This window comes from Nycticebus coucang, chromosome 8 (assembly GCF_027406575.1).
Source record: "Nycticebus coucang isolate mNycCou1 chromosome 8, mNycCou1.pri, whole genome shotgun sequence".
Classification (NCBI taxonomy): domain Eukaryota; kingdom Metazoa; phylum Chordata; class Mammalia; order Primates; family Lorisidae; genus Nycticebus; species Nycticebus coucang.
In genome coordinates this window covers 38,595,793-38,613,137 of record NC_069787.1, presented here as the reverse complement: position 1 = coordinate 38,613,137, position 17,345 = coordinate 38,595,793, and the positions used below count along the sequence as shown (strand labels likewise).

Here is a 17,345-nt window from a genome sequence, read left to right as displayed (position 1 = left end):
AAGATAGCTATTTCTTTAATTGAAGATCAGATGAAGTCACTGGTTTTAGTTTACTGGCCATGTATATTTTCCCACATAGCAGAACATGTCAATACCGGAATCACATCCAGTACTAAGATGTTCCCACTAAGAGATTCAGGAAAATCAGTCCCCACCTCATATTTACCAAGCACCATATGTGTATTAATTGAGGGGGAATGTCTAACAGAATGGTCCATATTATTTTATTTTTTCTTCTTGAGTATGCAATTTATACTAATTGCATCAGACCCACAGTGAGTGTCTCTTAGAGAATGTCACCAAAACAAAAGAGAAATTCAAACATAAATTTTCAGCAGCAGATCGGGAAAAGAATGTAGAAGAGCTGTGCAGTGACAGAGCTAATCTACACTCTGCCTATGCATCTGAAATCAAAGCTACACCCACGGCCTAGGAGGATGGTGCCCGAGGTCAGCTGCCGGACGGTGGAGCGCGATCCTATGTCTCTGTCAGGGGTCTAAACCTAACTCGCGCTCCAGCTGCCCTGGGAGGCTTCACAGCTGGGGATGAACACAGAGTAGGCGCTTTTCTCTTCTTCCTTCTTCTCTGCAGGGCCTCGTGTCCCAACATACATCCAGTAGAAGGACAGGACAAAATAAACCATGCCAAATTCCAGTTCCACAAAGAGTCCCAGTAGGACCGACCACAGAAGAACCTTCAAGAAGGTGATACTGGTCAGGAAGGGCTGGTCCTGGCACCAGGGTGGAGGAATGGCTATATTCCACGGTGGCTGTGCTGTGCGGCTCCTAGGCTGAGCTGCTTCCTGGGTGAGGCAGGCTGGGCCTTGGCACTTGCAGGCCTCGGTTTCCAAAGCAGGAACTGCTTTAGCCAGCTTGGGGCTACCCTTAGAGTCGCAGCTGCTTCCGTCTCCCCCGCTCCCTCCTCCCGAAGTTCTTGTGCACCGGCTGCAAGTGCTGGGTTGGTCTTCCAGGCCAGCCCGTTTTCTGGCTCCGGGAAACCTGCTAAGCCGCGTTGTCCCGCGCGCCCTAGCGCCGGCTTACCCGGAAGCGCGCATGCGTCCGCCAGGCCCCTTTCACCGCTGTGCCCGGCGCTGGGCCGCTGTGTGCCCGTCCATATTATTTTAATCACTATTTCTTACTCTTCCTTTTGTGGCAAATTCTGTATGGTTAAAATTGGCAAAAGTTCAGTGCACATGAGATGCACCTGCATTCTATTCAAGACCACTCATCTTTACGTCATGTCATGACGTCTTTCTCCTAAAAACCAAAGGGCACCAGCCCTATGGAACTTTATCACGTCACCTGGTCCCTAATCATCTGTTTCATCAATGAATAACATAGACAGATAATCACATTTGGGGAGGGTTCCTCAAGTAATCTCTTTACAACTTTAATTTTTTTTTTAAATTGAAGCAAACAAACAGATCTGAATCTTTCTATGGTAAGTTAGTCTTGCAATATAACGTAATATACATATGTGTGTGTATCTGTTTTGAAAGTAGGTTTGACATAAATCTTAAAAATCCACATTTTCAGAAGTCTTATAATGATTACTTTTATGTATCAACTTGACTGGGCCATGGGCTATCAGATATTTGGTCAAACATTACTTCAAGTGTTTCCGTGAGGGTGTTTTGCACAAGTTTAATATTTAAATCTACAGACTGGGTAAAGCAGTTAGCCCTCCCTAATGTAGGTGGCCCTTATCCAATCAGATGAAGGTCTTACTGGAACAGAAACACTGACCCTCATTCAGGAAAAAGAAACTCCTCTTGGCTGTCAATATTCAGTTTCCTGCCTTTGGACTCTAACTAAAACATTAGCTCTTCCTGGGTCTTAAGTTTGTTAACTTTTGGCCTGAAACTGCACCAACAGGTCTCCTGGGTCTCTGGTCTGCTGATGTCAGATCTTAGAACCTATCAGCCAATCATGTAAACAAATTTCTCATAATAAATCTCTGTCAATGTATATGTATATACACATCTTACTAGTTCTGATTTTCTGGAGAGCCTTGACTAATACAATTGTTAAATCCAAACCCAAAGATTAGTAACTATCTTCATCTGTCTGGTCAATAATGTTTAACCATAAAGAGACCTAACTTCATGTCTCTTTATGAACCATGTAACATTTTTTTCATGAGCTATTATGAAAAATGATAGCTGAATGTCACTGAATCATCCTCTTTAGGTACTAAAAACTAGGTATATTAAAATGTAATACATCAAGGAAGGATGCAGTGGGGCGGGAATTGGTGGCTTACTCCTGTAATCCCAGCACTTGGGAAGCCAAAGGGCATGGATTGCCTAGGCTCACAGGTTCGAGACCAGTCTGAGCCAGAGCAAGACCTTGGCTCTAAAAAATAGCCAGATGTTGTGGCGGGCACCTGTAGTCCCAGCTACTTGGGAGGCTGAGGCAAGAGAATTGCTTAAGCCCAGGAGATTTGAGGTTGTTGTGAGCTATGACGCAATGGCACTCTACCAAGGGTGACAAAGTAAGACTCTGTCTCAAAAAAAAAAAAAAAAAAGGAAGGATGCAGTGAGACTAAACTGAAAAAAAATAGTAATGCTAAATATAAGGCAGCTTTGAATATAAAGAAATATTTCATTTTTTTCAATGAAAACATTAAACAAATTTCAAAAACGTGCAAGCATTTAAGGATATGGGAAATATAGTTAAATATCTCCTTTTCTCAAATTTCAGAATATTACAGGGGTACACACATTTTTGTTATATAGTTTGTACATTTCAGGTCAAAGTTACAGGTGTGCCCTCCACCCAGAACATGTGCTTTATACCCATTAGGTGTGAATTAACCCAACTCCTCCTTCTCCCTTCCCACTTACTTGATTCTTGTTGAGTTTTACTTCCTTATATGCACATAAATGTTGATATACTAGTTCCAATTTAGTATTGAACACATGTGGTAATTGTTTTCAATTCTTGTTATACTTCACTTAGTAAAAGAGTCTCCAGGTCCACCCATGCTGTTTTGGTTACTATACCTTATAGTATAGTTTGCAGTCTGGTAAGGTGATGCCTTCCACTTTATTCTTATTGTATAGGGTTGCACTGGCTATTTAGGATCTTTTCAGGTTCCACACAAAGCATAGTACTACCTTTTCTCCATCTGCAAAAAATGGTATTGGTATTTTAATGTGGATTGCACTGAATCTGTAAATCACTTTAGATAGTACAGTCATTTTAACAATGTTGATTCTGCCAATCCATGACCATGATATATTTATGTCCCCTGCAATTTCTTTCCTCAGTGTTTTATAATTTTCCCTATGGAGCTCTGTCTTGCATTTTTTAGTTAAATACATTCCTAGGTATTTTATTTACCTTTTAATTCATAATTTAATTGGAGATTTAAAAACACACATTTTAATAGAACTCTGATGTGAGCATCTTCACCATGTAAGAGATTCCTTTTCAACTTTGAGTTTTCCAGATACCACTTATCTTGGTTTGAGAAGAGGCACTCTTTGAATCATGTGTGATGCTATCTCTGGCAGTTGTTTGTAAAGACACAAGAACCCACTAATATAATATTAGCAGCTTGCTCTTTTAAATAAAAATCCATCTTTATGTAGGTGCATAGTAGTATTTTGATGCCCACAGTATACTTATATGTTTCATTGCTTTATATTTTAACTTTTTTCTGCTCAATATGATCTGCAAGAACCTTGTATTGTTTTATAAAGTGATTTTTTAAAGTTCTGTTTGGAACACGCAAGACATGGAACTGTGAAGTCACAGCCTCTGGAATCATGAGCTCTGCATTCAGTTTCTTTGCACCTTTTTCGCGGATCCCAAGCAGATGACCTTTGTAAACATCCACAGCAAATACTACATGAGGCCATTTCAACTCCCAAAGCAGCACTTGAAAGGACCCAAATATAAAGCAAGGTAATCTCTTCCAGGAGATAATAAATTTGGAGGGAAGCAAACTTCAATTTGTATTTGAGTATATGTGGTGTATTTTAGCACAGTTCTGCCTTTAAGATAAAAAACAAGCCAATTTACTGACAGTTTTCATCCTCTGCTTCATTTCATCTTTTATCTAATGATCCATTACTTAGAAAACCTGTATTTTCAGAAAGACAAAGAAGAAAGAAGCCACTTTTTTTGGACTGCAATCACCAACAGTAGTTAAAGGCTGATTTTTGCATTAAGATTCAGCTGCAATGTACATGAAACAGAAAGAAGCTGTTTTTTTCCCCAAAGTTTGTTTAAACATCATCTCTTCGGTGTCCTTAACAACACCTCAAAAATGTCTTCATGCAAAACTTAGTTGAAGACCTAAGTACTTACTGTGAAAAACCATAAACACAAAACAAAATGACAAAATTTACAAAAGTAAATATAATATCCAACAATCTAAAAAAAATAACACCCAGTTCAAAGGATCTCAGATTCACCAGTGAGACCACAGTGTGAATTACTTGGATTGTCATTCCTACACATCATCTACCCATTGGAGTATCATATTCCCACAAAGCATATGGTAACACTCAAATGTGACTAAGTTCAAAGTGTTCAAACACTGGGATATTTCATGAACACATCAGACCGGACCTCTTGTGTTCTTCACTCCCCTCTTCCTCTAATTTCTCTCATACAAAGGATCAATGAAACAAAAAGTTGGTTTTTCAAAAAAATATTTAAAAAAAATCAACAAACCACTAGCTAGACTCATGAAAAAAAGAGCAAAGACCTACATAAACAAAATAAGAAATGAAAAGGGGGACATTACAACTCAGAAATGTAAAAGATCATCAGAGAATATTATGGATAACCATACTCCAACAAACTGGAAAAGCTAGAGGTAATGGATAAATTCCTGGACAATACAGCCTACCAATATTGAATCGGGAAGAAATAGGAAACCTAAACAAAGCAATAATGAGTAGCAAGACTAAGTCAATAGTAAAAATTGTCCCAAGAAATAAACCCCTGGGCCAAATGGCTTCACCATTGAATTCTACCAAAAGTGTACAGGAGAAGTAATACCAATTTTCCTCAAACTATCTCAGAAAATTGAAGAGGAGGAAATTCTCCTTAATTCATTCCATGAAGCCAATATTTCCCTGAGACCAAAATCAGACAAGGGCACAGCACCACCCTACTACCATCAATAATAACAACAAAAAAACAAAAACAAACTATAGGCCAATATCCCTGATAAATACTGATTCTAAAATCCTCAACAAAATATCAGCAATTTGAATCCAACTGCACTCATCAAGTGGGATTTACACCAGGGATGCAAGAATGGTTCAACAAATGCAAATCAGTAAATGTGATACATCACATCAATAGAATGAAGGACAAAAACCATATGATCATCTCAGTAGATGCAGAAAATACACTTGATAAAATTCAACATCACTTTGTTATAAAAACTCTCAACATACTAGGCATAGGAGAAATATATATCAACATAATGAAGGCCAAATGTGACAGAGCCATAGCTAACATCATACTGAATGGGTAACAACATTAAAAGCCTCTCCTCAAAGAATTAGAACAAGACAAGGACGCATACTGTCACCACTTCTACTCAACATAGTGCTAGAAGGGCTTACCAGAGCCATCAGGCAAAAGAAAGAAATAAAAAGCATCTAAATTGGAATAGTAGAAGTAAAATTATCCCTTTTTACAGGCAATATAATCTCATATTTAGAAAAACCACAAGATTCCTCTAAAACCTCTTAGAACTGATGCACAAATTTAGTAAAGTTGTAGGATGCATCCACATGCAAAAATCAGTAGTATTTTTATACATCAATAAGGAAATAGCTGAAGACGAAATCAAGAAATTAATACCAATTCCCCTCAAGCTATTCCAAAACAATGAAGAGGAGGAAATTCTCCCCATTCTATGAGGCCAGCAAAAAAAAAAAAAAGAAAGAAAAAAAATCTAATTTACAATTTCTAACAAAAAAATAAAATCCTAGGAATAAATTTAACCAAGGAGGTTAAAGACCTTGACCAAAAAGCCTACAAAATATAGAGAAAAAAAAAATAAATTGAAGGAAACACAAATGAAAAGGCATTCTCCATTCATGAATTAGAAGAATTCATGTTGTTAAAATTACCAAACTACTTGAAGCAATCTATAAAGTCAATATAACTCTGTCAGAATACCACTGTCATTCTTCACATAAATAGAAAAAACAATCCTTAACTTTGTATGGAACCAAACAAGAGCTCAAATTGCCAATGCAATCATAAGCAAAAAGAACAGAGCTGGAGGCTTCAAGGATCTGACTTCACAATATACTATAAGATTATAGTATATAACAAACAAACAAACAAACAAAAAAGACATGTAGACCAATGAAATAGAACACAGAATCTAGAAATAAATCCCTGTTTTTACACTCAACTGATTTTTTTTTAGCTTTTCCTAAATTTTTAAAATCATTATTTCAGAATAATATGGGCATACAAATGTCTTGGGTTACATGTATTGATGTTGGTATGCTTGAGTCAAGGCTACGACTGTCACCCGCGTGGCATTTATTGTACCTCTTACATAGGTTTTCACCTATCCCTTCTTTCTCCCTCCCGCCCCTGCTAATTTCCCCTGAGTTTTACTTCTCTCTGTGCATATGTGTCCTCATCAGTTAGTTTCAGTTTAATAATGAGTACATGTGGTGTTTGTTTTTCCATTCTTTAGATACTTCACTTAGGATAATACATACCACATTTTGTTAATTCACTCATAAATTTCTGGGGAGTTGAGTTGATTCCACATCTTTATGATTGCGAATTGTGCTGAAATAAACATTCAAGTGCGGGTGTCTTTTTGATAAAATCACTTCTTTTTCTTTGGGTGGGATTGCTGGATCAAATAGTAGGTCTACTTTTAGTTCTTTGAAGAATCTCCATACTGTTTTCTATGTAGGTTGTACTAATTTGTAGTCCCACCAACAGTGTACAAGGGTTTCTTTCTCTCTATATCCATACCATCCATCCATTTTTCTATTTTGGACTTTCCAACAAAAGCCATCGTAACTGAGGTAAGGCAGTATCTCATTATGGTTTCAATTTGCATTTTCCTTATTAGTAATGTTGAGCATTTTTAGCCATTTGTCTAACTTCTTTCAAAAATCTTCTATTCTTGTCGTTTGACTACTTTTTAATGAGTTTGTTTGCTTTTTCCTTATTTGCTTGTCTTTGTAAATTCTGGTTATTAGCCCTTTATCAGATATATAGCTTCAAATATTTTCTCCCATTCTATGGGTTGTCTATTTGCTCGGTTGATTATTTCCTTATACAGCCTACTGATTTTCAACAAAACACCAACATGCCACAATAGCCAGCCATTGTGTCGGGCACCTGCATCCCCAGCTACTTGCGAGGCTGAGGCTAAAGAATCACTTAAGCCCAAGAGTTGGAGGTTGCTGTGAGCTGTGACACCACAGCCCTCTACTGAAGGTGACATAGTGAGACTCTGTCTTAAAAAACAAACAAATAAACAACAACAACAACAACAAAAACAGAACTACCATATGATCTAGCAATCCCATTACTGGGTATTTATCCAAAGTAAATTAAATCACTGTATCAAAGGGATACCTACACCCCCATGTTTATTACAGCACAATTCACAATAGCAAAGATATGGAGTAATAAATGTGCCTATAAACAGAAGAATGGATAAAAAAAATGTGATATATATGTATATACACCACGGGATATTATTCGGCCATATAAAAGAATGCAGTCCTGTCACTTACAGCAACATGGATGGAACTGGAGGTCATTACGTTAAATGAAATAAGCAGGTACAAAAAGACAAATATCGTGTGTTCTCACTGATACATAGGACCTGGAAAAGTTGATCACATGGAGGTAGAGGGTAAAATAATAGATACCAGAGGCTAGAAGGGGCATAGGCGGGGGTGGGGGATTGAAGAAAGGTTGGCTAATGGATATGAACACACAATTAAATCGAAGGATAAGTTCCAATGTTTGATAACAGCGTAGAGGGACTACAGGTAAAAACAATGTATTGTATGTTTCAAAATAACTTGAGTGAGGACTTGAAATCTTCTCAAAGCACAGAAGTGGTAAATATACAAGATGATGGATATCCTAAATATTCTGATATGATCATTACACATTGTATGTCACAGGTAATCCATTAATATGTACAAGTATACTCAATAAAATTTAATGTTTTTTGAAAGGTAGAAAAAATAACTTCTTAAATTTTCCTTGGCAGTTAGTGACACTGACATGCATCCTCACAACCTTGCCCCATGCTTCTAGGTTTGAAGGTGTATCACCCGGGACTGCTTTCATCAGCATTAAACACAGTCTAGCTAACCAACAGCTCAGCAATTATTTAAAAACAGAGGTTTTTCCTTCTTGTGACAAGATGTCAAAGGTACGAAGCTCTAGCTCAGTGTAGAGCCAGTTCCCACAGTGTCACCGCTGTCCCGGGCTCCTTCTCCCTTCTTGCCTTTCTGTCCTCCCTCTTTCATTGTCATAGATGGCTGCTGCACCTCCAGGATTGGCACCCTGACTCTAGGCAAAAGAGGGGAGAGGGCAAAGGGCAAAGAGAGTTGCCAGCCAAGTCTGTCTCTTCCTAAAAGCTTTCCAGGAAGTTCCATCCAGTGACTTCTACGTACATTTCCCTGGCCAGAAATGGGACATACAGTTTCTCCTAACTGGAAGCTGGGTATAAACTGAGCATTCCTGCTCCAAACAAAATCAGATTTCTGTTAGGAAGGAAAATTAACCTTAGGAAGGGAACTACCAGTGCCTGCCAAACACAGGTATCTTGGGATGAGCAGAAAAGGCTAAATATCTCTTCACATCTGGGAGGGTTAAGAGAATTACATAAGATTGCTTATGTGCCAGGGAACTGGGAAGTCTGTTATCTCATTTGCTTCCGTTTCCTCATCTCTAAAACATCTTCCTATGGGCTTCCTCTGAGACCTTAATTTAGAAGCTCTGTGATTATTATTTCCTAATCCAAATGTGACAAACAATTTTTCTCCTTTGATAACAGAACCCTCATTTTGATGGATAGCAATGTGCTCGGCCTTAGATAACAAATAATTATTAATATTGATTTAAGTTAATCATAGCCATATTGTTTCTTTTTGTCATTGATTGCTACTCAGTAGTGGACATGCAATCTATATCTAATCAGTGAGTGGAAATACACTAGAGCTTCCATGGAAGGTTTTCACCTTTTATAAAAGTTCAGAGTTGCATGAACTGCCTCCTCTTCCAGTTTTAGATGCTGTCCTGGGAAACCTTTGTGTTTGGAGCTATGGCAGCCATCTTTTTACCATGAGGCAATAGGCAAAAGACAAAAGATCCATAGGGAAAGAGACTGAGTCCTTCATGGCATCAGTGAGCTACTAAACTAACCTTTAGACCCTCTACCTCTTGTCTTTTTGTAACAAGTATCCTCATGATTGAAGCCAATATTTCTTGAGTTTTCTGTTACCAGTAGCTGAAAGCATCCAGCACTCACACCTACTACCCTAACTTCAACCCCTATTTGTTATGAAACACGAGTACATCTGAGAGTAACTACAAAACAATTTTCCTGGTTTTATCCCTGTGGCACCCCTTCGGAGTTTTGGTGCTCAGTTGTGTACCCCCCACAGCCCACACAGATTTATGTTTCCCTCTCTCTAGCCCCAAGAAACTCTTCATTTAAGACTGACAAGATGAATGAGCTGGAGAATCCAACCCAAAAAAAGTAAACACAAACAAAGAAAAGCAAAGAGCCATGTGAATAGTGTGTGGGCAGTATGGGGGTATAGGCTTACGGAGGCTTATTATTTGGGGAGTGGGGGAGACACATAACCTCTGTTTGGATGAGAGAATTTAAACTGTAATCGTGATGGTGTCTCAGCTGAAGTATTTGATGAGGAGGAGAAAGAAATCATTCCTAACACTTAATTTGGCAAAGGAGAGGGCAGCAGGCAGAGGAGCCCTGTGACGGGAAAGGTGCAGAGGCCATCGACTGAAATGGTGATGCATTCCTAGCAGCTAAGTTTGCTTCACTGTAGAGACAGGTGGGAGGGGAACTGATATAGCCAATGTGTTCCCAATTATAAAAGGCACAGATAGGGGAAACGAAAACCAATCACCTAATTTCAGAATAGCAGAATGACAATAACCCACCTGCACTACCTTTTCTGTAGTGCAGTTCTTTTAAAAATTCAAATAGTTCATGTTCCTCCTCTGCCAAAAGATCTTTAATGCCTCACTGTTGCTTCTCTGATAAAACCTAATCATTCTCAGGATCCACAGGCCTCCGTGACCTGCTCTGGCCCAGCTTGCTGTCTTCACCTCCTGCCACACTCGGCACTCCCGACGCTCCCCCCTGCCGTCCTCCTGCAGTGCGTACATCCTACCATACACTCGCAGGCCTCCTCCTCACTTGTCAAATATCTATCACACGTGGCTGCACTCTAAAACCACATTATATTCCCAGTGTGGTATACTTCCCATACCACTAGCTGACACTTTTATAATCACACTTGAGATTAATTGACTTACGACTGTCTTCTCCTCTGAACTGTAAGATCTGTGAAAGGAAGCATAACATCTGTCTTTTTCACCCAGTTTCACCCAGCCTCAATGTACACACATTACCTGGCCAATTATAATTTAATGTTATGTAAACACCATCTTGGAGGAAATTAACAATCCAAGAGCACATATGAAAAACAGTCTCTCAATAAAATAATAACAGGGAAAAAATTGAGGACAGTTTTAATCACTAGGATGTACCTTTTCCTATTTTAGTTAGATGTCAAAGGAAAATCCGTGTCCTTCCTAACATGCTCCACAATTCTGCACAACTGAGTTTAGAGCACAGCTAAGGTATCAGCCCTGCATTTGTATCCTGGCTTTGCTACTTATTGGCTATGTGATTTGATTTAAATCCCTAATCCTTACTAAGCCTGAGGTTCATCATCTGTAAAGTGGGGATAATAAGAAAATATTTTTGCAAGAATTAAATGAGATAGTACATGAAAAGCTCTCACCTTAGCGCCTGCCACAGTGTTAGCATGCAGAGAATGTTAGCAGGAAGTCTTTGTTGTTCTGGCTATCATCATCAAAGACAGAATGTAAATTCAACTGGATCATGAGGTGGTAAAACTTTAACATGTTAGGTGGGATTGTTATGGGTGGTGGCATTATTGTTATTTGTGGCAAAAAGTACTGGTGCTCACCTCAACATATGACTTCCTTACAATTAGGTAGGTCCATGGTTTTCTTGGTGACTACTGTGGCTCTGTGCCCAGCATAGTGCTTGCTGCATGATAAGTGTGCAATAAACATTTCCAGCAGGAGTCCTGAACCAAAAGTCTAAACCAACGTGTTAGTGCAGATACAGGCAGCACCCGGGTTATGAATGAACTCAGTCCTGTAGGTTTGTTCTTAAATTGAATTTGTATATAAGTTGGAACAGGTACATTTACCTATTACCTATAATAGCCTCCATTCATAAGTGTGTGTTGAACATCAGTCAGATGTTGGTAACTCAGGGACTTACTATAATAGCCTCCATTTACAAATGTGAGTTGTAAGTAAGTTAGATGTTTGTAACTCCGGGGCAGCCTGCATTTTTGTAAGCAAATGAAGAGAAAAAAGGCAACATTCAACAAAGGAGATAGAAAAAAAATAAATAAACAGGATTGGCTTTACTTTAAAAAAAATCAACTTTTAAGTAATAAGATTAGAAGTTCAACTTTAATGGCACAGAATGAAGAACTTGAGAATTTTGTGTTATAACACAGTCAAAGCAAAGACCAAGTATAAAGGCAGCAGCATTCAGAACCATCACAGCTTTCAGACCCTGATAAGTTGATTAGAACATGCCAGGAAAGCAGCTGTAGTTTTATTCGAAAGGAAGATTCTGAACTGTGTTCACATCTCTCACTCATTCATACTGCTTTGCCTACCAGCAGGCAAAGTGAGGGCTTCTGTTCTTCCACCTTGCTCCATGATGATCAAACCCAAGGTGCTTTCCACCCTTAGTAGAAACTATTGCTACATGCCTTACTATAACTGTTTTGTGTGACACAGTGCCCTCCATTAATATGAGACGCATGAGAATAAATTACCTAAATAGGACACAAATAGCCATTTTCTTCAAGAAAGTTGCACTTTCTTGAAACTCTGTGACATCAAGACCATTTAGAGTTTGCTGTCGTGATCCCTAGCAGTGCTCCTCACCCCAAGCAGCAGTCCCTCTGGATTACTGAAGACTTACTTGAAATATATGCAATCATGGGTTGCAAAGTGCGATAGGATGATTTAGAAGCACCATGATAGTCTTCCCCCATGACATTCACCTCTCTCTCTCGATTAATATATGAGCCAGATGAAAACTTAGAATGCAATCTGATATTGATATTCCCTAAAAATGACTTCAGCAGCTCTTTTGGAAGAATTTTTTTTTTTTAGTAGTTTGAAAAGTCCAGCACACTCTTCATTTGGGGTATTTATGGGTCTAGTTTCTATTCCATAAAAATAAAGCCCCACTAAGAGCAGTAACAATTTCTGTCCCAACTAAAGTACAGAGTACTGGTTAAGCACATGTACCTTGGAATGAAATAGACCGGGGTTCAACTCTGGTATCCCCATAGACCTCTGCATGGATTTGGGCAAGGTATTCAACTTTTCTGACCCTCAGCTACATCAGGTAATTTACAGCAGACCCTCCGTAGCTGGCCACCTCCCTATTGACCACCTCCTTACATTGATCTCATGTCCATAGACTAAACATGCACCACCTATATGTACAGGAGGCCTAATTCCTTATGTTGACCATCTCTGTACATTGACCAGTTTGGTACATTCCCTTGCGTGGTCAACTTACAGAGGTCCTAAGGTATTATTCATGTCTGGCAGGGAAGAGCTTAATAAATGATTGATGTTGTTGGTATTAATGTTGTTTTGCTGCTGTCTTATTTACTTTGTCAGATGGCTAGACCACATTTTAAAGTTGTAATACAGTTATTTAAGTCCAAATGACTGGTTTCTGTTCAGTGAAATATGGGTGAAGTGAGGTACACTCCTTCTTAGATGTCCCACAAAAATCTTCCAGACCCTAACCCTTATTCTTTCTATTTTCTTTCTCAATCGCCATGAAGGCTACTTGTTGAAAAATTTAGAACTACAAGATGGAAGGACCCTGGATCCTATCCAAACCCTGGATTCTACCCAAAACTCTCCCAGGAAAGTTGCCCTTCAGAAACATGTGCAGTGGACTCTGAATAAGAAAGAAATATTTTTGTTGGTGTTGTTGAGCTATTGACAGTTGATGCTGCTCATCACAGAAGTTAACCCATCTCATGGATTCCAAACCTGGGCTCTACTGAGACTTTGGTCCACAAAATTCTTTGGTATGGATGGCTGTCTGGTGCATTGTAGGGTGCGGAGCAGCAGGCCTCTACCCACTAGATGACAGTAATAACCTCTCCCTTAGCCATGAAAACCAAAATTGTCCCCAGACATTGCCATATGTCACCTGCAAAATTACCCCTAGCTGAGAACCACTAGCCTACCCTGACCAAGAGCATCATCATCGTTGTCACCATCACTGTCATCATTACTGATGATCCAGTCCCTCATGATCCGCTGGAAATCACAGCAGAAGGAACTCAAGGTATAAATATAGGTTCAGCACAATTTTTTTAGAAGCAAAAATTTAAATAGTACTAAAATTTTAAACAAGGTAGAGGTTCAAGTGATCAATTCAAAGTTATATGAGACGGAAGAACAAAGCAAAAACCAAAATAAACATAATCATTTTTGTAAAAAAGTCTGTTTTGATCATTTTGGTAACCTAAAACAAAATGAGTTAACAAATAATTCCAGTTGAAACCAGACGTGGTGAAGCACATTCATGGCCCCAGCTACTCAGGAGGCTGAGGTGAGAGCATTGCTTGAGCCCGGGAGTTCAATGCTACAATGAGCTATGATTGGAACATTGTACACGCGTCTGGAAAACAGAGGGACACCTTATTTCTAAGGGGGAGGGCAAAACCTAAATATCTGGGTCCAGAAATTTGAAAGCATTAAACAGATATTTCTAGCATACCTAATGTGAGAAAGGCATTGTGCATAACATAAACTGGTAAATAAAACAGATATAAAACCTCTACCCTTATAGAGATGATGGGTAAATAAAAATACAGCGAATACTTTGAACAACTTAAAACACAGCCACATTATGATAAGCAGAATTCTAAAGTTGTTCCTACAAGACTCCCTTCCCCTGGCTGGCCAGTTGAACACTACACTAGGTGCTGCTGTGAAGGGACTTTGCAGATGTGACTACGGCTACTAGTCAGCTGATTTTCACAGAGGAAGATTATCTTGGATTACCAGGGGTGACTATTGTAATCACTAGAGGCCATAAAGACAGAAGCCAAGTTGAGAAGACAGAAGAGGACACAGGAGCAATGTTTCAGAGAGAAAGCAGATTCTAAGCACAGAAAGCATTTGATGTGTCATGATGCTTCTGAAAGGTAGGCAGCTCTGTGCAGGGATCAAAAAGAAGCCTGAAGGACATAAGGGTGATCCCTGTCCAACAGCCAGAAAAAAATAGGGACTTCAGTCCTACAACCTCAAGAAACTGAATTCTGTCAACAACCTGAAGGAGTTTGGAAGTGGATTCTTTCCTGGAGTCCTCAGTAAGGAACACAGCCCTGCTGTCATGTTCATTTTAACCCAGTGAGACCTCGGTCAAGCTTCTGACCTACAGAACTGTAAGATAATAAATGTGTGCTGTTTTGATACAACACCAATACAAAACTAATAAACCATTATGCATGAAATATCACAGAAGATAACAGGTTGAAATAAATAAATATTAAAATATGCCTTACCTGTCATCATCCTTAGGTTTACTCAGTACCTGATAGGTGCTCATTTGTGCAATAAATGAACCTACTCATATTTTCATTCATTTGTTTAGGGGTATGTATTGATCACCTCCTCTTGGGTGGTTCTGGCCAAGGTATTGAGGATCAAACAGTGAAAAAGATACTATCCTTTCTTTCTAATCACTCATAAAAGAAGTGGAGGATAGAAACACGCACATTCAGCAAAAGTGCAAAGAATGTAAGTCACCTTCACACCAAGATGCACAAAATAATTACGGCTAACATTTATCGAGCACTTGTCTTACTTCTCTTCCCAATGAGTCCACGATACAGACCAGAATCCTTTCCACTTTGTAGATGAGGAAGCTGAGGCACAGGCAGGGGAAGAAAGCAGAATCACAGTCAGGAGGTGGTGGAGCTGGAATTTCAACCTAAGAAGCCCCACTCCAGAGCCCAAGCTTTTCCACACTCACTGTGCTCTCTCTAACCACGGAAAAGCAGGGAGTCTTCCCGGAAGGGCTGAGATCCGGCATGGAGACCTTAATCAAAGAGAGAGAAGCCAGTAGAAGAAACAGCATCAGGAAAGCCAGAGATTCAGGAAGAAAGTGTGGGTGTGACACAGTCAGGAAACAGGGGGCCCCGTGTCAAGATGAAGGAAGACTGATGGCAGGCGAGGTTGAAGCCTAAGATGTCCTGATTTGAACCGCCCCATAGTTTAGATTTCCTTCAGAAGCTAACCAAAAAACCTATCCAAGAGCAAGATAAGGCAAATAATTTCCAGCAACTTGTATATAATTCTTAACATTGTTTTAGGAGAAATTATTTAGTAGTAGGTACCCTTAGGCACTGGATATATAGCCCTCAAGTATAATGATATTTATTAATACAACATGGGGAAAAAAAAAAAACCTTTGAAAGTACATCAAACCCCTAAAAGATTCTATTACCTCTAAGGAAACTAAGATAAAAAGCAGGTTTGGGTAATAATCCAGTTTTATTTTCTATCTGTAAAGCTCTCCACATCTCCATCCACAGAGAGGCTGCTCAGCTTCTGAATCATCTATGCCCACAATAAAGTAGAAATAAAAATCACAATGAAATGAAACAGATAGTACTTTGAGAAAATTTCTCAACAGCAACAAACCAACTGCTCAAACCAGTACCTCCCAAAATAAATAAATAAGGCGCATAGAAGGAAAGGCATGTGCTGACCCAAAAAGCTCAAAAATTCTCCCATTTTTATCTGATGTAGGAAAAAATCATATGCACTTGGCATTTTAGTCTATGCTGCTTAATATGGTAGCTGCTAATCATATGCAGCTATTTAAATTTGAATAAAATAAGATTCAATACTTTTCATTTCCTCAGTCTCATTAGCCCTATTTCAAGTGCTCAATAGCCATCGGAGGCCAGTGGCCACAGTACTGCTGAGTGTCCATATCAAACATTTCCATAATTGTGAAAGTTTCCATGGGGAACAAAATGAAGTACTTTTCTACATAGAAGTAGTGATTTTCTTAGCTATACCTAATAAAATTCAGTTTATTTTAAACTTAAACCATCAAGTTTATTTATTGTGGAATCTTATGAGATTCTGAATTTTTGTTTCAGTCATTTCTACGTATTCCATTCTTCTTAGTATCAAGAAGATATAATGTATTAATGTGTTAATGTTTTTAATATAGAAATATTAAGAGACTCTGTGTGGAGACAGGACCAGCATCTATGAATCAGGCTCCAGCTCTGTCTTAGGTTCACATCAGTTATGTCACTGAAGCCTTGTGCCCCCCACCCATGCCCTGTGTTATTCCTGTTTTTCAGAAAAGAGAAGGACAACTCCCAATAAACATTCATTTCTTCTCCAGTAGCTGCCCTGTTCCTAGGAGAGGCAGAGTAGGTAGAATGCCCAGGTAAATTTTCCATAAATGAGGTTCACGTAAAGGAAGATCAGGGTTCTTTCTCACACTGTTGCAGATTTTTGTTTTTAGTTGTCCAAATTATCCTGTTCTAGAGATGGTAAGAAGACTCAGGGAAGCATTCAGCAAGGAGCAAAGAGGAAGTGTCCCAAAAGACTCCACACTCCTGCCACAAACACACCTAGGGTTACTTTGTCTGTAATGTCTCCTCTTTAGTCTCTGGAAGGAATATACTTGATATTTATTTTTAAACAGATTCTCCCTCCACAAAAGTATAGAGGGTATGATACCCAGCCTCAAAAGATTTTTGTCTCCTGGGATTCATGCTCACACAGTCATCTTCCATGTGGAACAGGGCTAACGTGGCATAACCCATAGGATATTGCAGAAATGTGTGACTTCACAAACTAGGTCATATGAGTCCTGAGTCATTGAAGCTTTCACTCTGTTCTCTTTCTCATATGGCTGTCTCTGGGGGAAGCCAGTTACCATATCACGAAGGTGCTCAAGTAGCCTGTAGGGAGGCCCACACAGGGAGGATCTGA

At 39.1% G+C, this 17,345-nt stretch overlaps 1 pseudogene; it reads right to left on the bottom strand.

The window, feature by feature from the left end:
* Positions 1–502: 502 nt before the first annotated feature.
* Positions 503–13,628, bottom strand: LOC128591313 (SAYSvFN domain-containing protein 1-like; annotated as a pseudogene).
* Positions 13,629–17,345: the final 3,717 nt, after the last annotated feature.